The 4,735-nt window shown below is 31.1% G+C and overlaps 1 non-coding gene across 1 annotated transcript; it reads left to right on the top strand.

The window, feature by feature from the left end:
• Nucleotides 1-1,075: 1,075 nt before the first annotated feature.
• Nucleotides 1,076-1,182, top strand: LOC139869537 (small nucleolar RNA R71). Its single transcript, XR_011766145.1, has one exon. It is a non-coding gene; the product is annotated as a small nucleolar RNA R71 (small nucleolar RNA).
• The last annotated feature ends 3,553 nt before the right edge of the window (nucleotides 1,183-4,735 follow it).

Genomic DNA, 4,735 nt, shown 5'->3' with positions numbered 1-4,735 from the left:
GTTTACTTCTACGGCTTTTGTTTCTTGTACTTTCTTATTCTTTTTCTTCTTCTTCTTTCCAGAAGTATCACAATCTTTATTACTTATTACTTGCTCATACTCAACTCCTTTTCTTGGAAACGGGATGGGTGGTTTGTATGGTGACACCACTGGCTTTACATACTCGGGTGGTGGTGGTGGTGTAAATTCTTCATTGTTACTCTCATCTAAAACCTTCCCATCTTCTGGAGCTGGTTTTTCAGAATTTGTTGAAACCATATTAACATTCTCATTCCGAGGATTTACTTCAGTATTACTCGGTAGCTTTCCTTGTTCCCTCTCACTCATTATGCTAGCAAGAGTACCTACGTGTTTTTCTAGATTCAAAATGGAAGCTTGTTGAGTTCTTAATGACTGATCAAACCTATCATTTGTTTGGGTTTGAGATGTAATAAATTGTGTTTGAGATTTAAATAGCTTTGCCATTATTTCTTCTAGATTTGGCTTTTTCTCTTCGGTTTGTTGTGGTGGTTTATACAAGCCAGGTCTTTGTTGATTGAAAGTGTTGGTTTGAGTCGGTTGGTTATTCGGACCTTGTTGGTTGTACGAATTATTGTTTGGTCCATTTGGATTATAAAGAATGTTTTGATTTCGATTGAAGTTTAGCCTTGGCGGTTGATAATTATTTTGATAATTATTTCCTGGCCTTTGGTTCATATAGGAAACATTCTCACGTTGTTCCATCGTTAGTTCAATGTGACAATCTTTCAATAAGTGTGGTCCACCGCATTGCTCACAACTGATTCGTATTGCGTGAATATCTTTATTCATCTTTTCCATTCGTCTTTCGAAAGCATCTATTTTTGCGGAAACGGAATCAAAGTCATGGCTAGAATCGGCTCTAGCCGCTTTAGATGATCGAAAGATATCTTTTTCTTGATGCCACTCATGAGAGTGGGAAGCAGTGTTATCAATAATTTTGTAAGCTTCAGTTGCGGTTTTCTTCATAATGGAACCACCAGCTGTTATGTCGATGTCTTTTCTTGTAGCAACGTTGACACCTTGGTAGAATATTTGTACTATTTGATAAGTGTCTAAACCGTGTTGAGGACATCCTCTCAACATCCTTCCGAATCTTGTCCACGCCTCATATAATGTTTCATTTGGCTTTTGTGTGAACGTAACAATTTCTCCTTGAAGTCTCACGGCTTTAGATGCCGGAAAGAATCTTTGAAGAAATTTTTCAACTAAGACATCCCATGTGTCAATCGCCCCTTCAGGTAACGATTCTAACCAATCTTTGGCTTCTCCCTTTAAAGTCCAGGGAAACAACATGAGATAGATCTGCTCATCTTCCACTTCTCGGATTTTGAATAGTGTACAAATTCTTTTAAACGTACGAAGGTGTTCGTTAGGATCTTCATTCGGTGCACCACTGAAGTGGCATTGGTTAGTTACCATGTGTAGAATTTGTCCTTTGATTTCATAATCTGGCGCATTAACTTCTGGCTTAATAATGGCGTGACCTTGGCCCGTGCGTTTAGCTCTCATTCGATCTTCCATACTTAGAGGTTCCGTTACTTCCATAATTGAATTCGTTGAATCGGTATCACTAGATGATTCTGATTTAATGGTTCGTTCCTCAACAATCTCTGTTTGAATGATTGGTGGCTCCGGAGGAAAGTTTAGTGGTTCAGGATCTACGAACCGTTCCTGAATATTCTCTGGATTCTCAATTGTGAGGTTGGGTTCAAAAAATGGATTATCGGAAATTTGAACTGAAGTACTTGGTCGACTGGATGACGATTCTAAAGAAAAATCAACGGCGGTTATATTTGCTAAATGTCTTGATCTAGTTACAGGTGGTGAACGTACAAAAGGTGGTGAACGTCTTGCTCGGTGCATTCACTGAATATCCTATTAGTTTTTAAAAGGAAAGAAAAATTATAATAAGTTATCCAATCAATAGACTTTTCTGATTTTGCCCACGTTTCGAATAGCCAAAAGATGCAGCAGAGGGGCAGGATTCGTTTGGTCTCAATATAATTGAGTACTGTTTGGCTCCAATAACCCGGTCCACGTACAAATCCAACTATTACTACGAACCAGAAAATTTTGATGTCTATCAATTTAACCACTTAAAATAAATTTTCGTAATTTAAAGAAATTTAGAGAAGAAGTAGAAAAAATTCTAAGTCCTAAAAACTAGAATGGCGAGAAATAAGAAAAAAATAGATTGCGCGTCGAAAAATGTCGAAAAATAAAAGGTCGAAAAATAGGCGTCGAAAAATAAAAATAAGAAAGTAGCGCGAAAAACGGCGTCGCAAAATTCTAAAGCACCTAAATCTTAGTCTAAGGAATAAGCACTTAAGAGATTTTACGGCAAACCTAAAAATTCTAGAAATAAAAATAACTATGCAAAACTAAACTTAATACTAAAAATTGTAACTATAGTCTAAAAATCTAAAGGTAATAAAACTTAAAAAAAAAAAAAAAAATTATTATTTATTATTTTAAAAAAAAATTTTTTTTTTTAAATTTTTTTTTTTTTTTTAAAAAACGAAATTTTTTTTTTACAAATTTTTTTTTTTTTTTTTAAAAACGAATTTTTTTTCTTAAAAAAAAAAAAAAACGTTTTTTTTTACAACTTTTTTTTTTTAAAAAAACGATTTTTTTTACAAATTAATAATTTTTTTATAATTATTATTTTTTTCAAAACTTTTTTTTTTAATTCATTTACTATTCATGAATAGTAAATGAAAAGAAATTAATTAATTTACTATTCACATGAAAGCGACATGATAGAAATTATTAATTACAAGTTACATAATATACTCCTGAAGTATTTAATAAATACGACTTTTTAAAACTTTACGTATCATTTGGATTCTAAAATATTATTATATTATTATATTCTATTTCAATATTATTATATTATTATATTCTATTTCAATATTATTATATTATTATATTTTATTTCAATATTATTATAATTAAAAATATAGCGTTTTAGCGCTCCCCGGCAGCGGCGCCAAAAACTTGATGATGTAGCGTGAGGGTACGAAATAGTATTATTTTTAATACAAAATACTACAAAATATGACACAAGTTTTATTAATTTACGGATGGAATATACCTAAACCTTGCTACAACACTATAGGCAGTGTACCTAATCGTAGAGTAGTGTAGTTTTTAGTAAGTCCGGTTCGTTCCACAGGGAGCTAGTGATTACGTACTATATTTTTATAAAACTATATTTATATAAATATATATATATATATATATATATATATATAAGTAGTAATATTATTATAAAAGGGGGGTTTTTACCGTTTAATGACCGGTTTGTCGATTTTATATTTTTAAGCGTAAAGATAAATGACAATAATTAAAGTGCGTAAAATAAATAAATGACGATAAATAAAATAACAATAAATAAAATTGCGATAGAATATGAAATAAAAGGATTATGCTTATTTAAACTTCCGTAATCATGATGTTTAACGTTTTGATTTTAATTAATTGTTACTCGGGTTAATTGTCCTTTGTCCTGGTTTATTTGATACGTCTATCTGGTTTTTGTCCATAATAGTCCATCGGTCATAAATATAAAGTGCGAGTATCCTCGTCAAATTACCCTTATACCCGAAGTCAAATATTCCAACTAATTAAGGATTTAAACTGTGACGCAGTTATCACTTCTGTCAACAATTACACCAGTTATCACTGTATGTAATCTACCCCTGTTTTGATTAGATATGAATATTAATTTACCCACTTGATCAGTTTGAATAATCAATTACCCAACCCGAATAATTAATTAAATGATTATAATAGATTCCATATGAACGTCACTAAATAGGACAACCATAATCATTATTAATTATTAGGATAATTAATTTGAAGATAGGTTCGACAGACTCCAATGAGTTGTCACTCAATTAGACAATACCCCCCATCTATTAATAGTCAATAGTCCAATTTTCACAAGTGTCGGTCTTTTGCCCAAACCTTAATTATGGTACAAAGCCCAATTACCCAATTTTAGTAATTAGCCCAACATCATGATTACTTCGTTTTAAATAAGCATAATAATAACTTAGCTACGAGACATTAATATAAAAAGGTTGAACATAACTTACAATGATTAAAAATAGCGTAGCGTTACACGGACAGAATTTCGACTTACACACTCAAACGATCTCTATCATAAATCTTATTATTATCATAATTTAAAATTAAAATTAAGATTATTGTTATATCTTATTACATTAACATTATGATAGAGATTTTTAGATATTGATATTGATAATAGATTTTTAGGATAGAAAAAGAGATGCTTAAAATTGATCGATAATCATCGCCTTTTATAGGCAAAATATGAAATTGAATTTTCATTTACGACCCCTGAACTATGCTAAATTAACAACTTTTTATTATTTAATATTATTCTTATTATGAATTATTTAAATATTATATTTTATTCTTGTGCATAGTTGACTCGTAATTTTTACACCGTTGCGTCGAGCGTTGAGAGTTGACTCATGTCCCGGTTCCGGATTTTCGAACGTCCTTGTGTACTATTTTATATCGTGTACTTTGCGTTTTGTAACTTGTACTCTTGTCATTTTTAGACGTTCTTCATCAATAATTTGAACCTTTTTAATTATATCTTGTACTTTTGAGCTTTTTGGACCTTTTTGTCTTCAATTTGTCGAATCTGCCTTTTGTCTTCGCACTTATTTAATATAAACGA

Source organism: Rutidosis leptorrhynchoides, chromosome 9 (assembly GCF_046630445.1).
Source record: "Rutidosis leptorrhynchoides isolate AG116_Rl617_1_P2 chromosome 9, CSIRO_AGI_Rlap_v1, whole genome shotgun sequence".
NCBI classification, from domain to species: Eukaryota; Viridiplantae; Streptophyta; class Magnoliopsida; order Asterales; family Asteraceae; genus Rutidosis; species Rutidosis leptorrhynchoides.
This window is presented reverse-complemented; position numbering and strand designations above follow the sequence as displayed.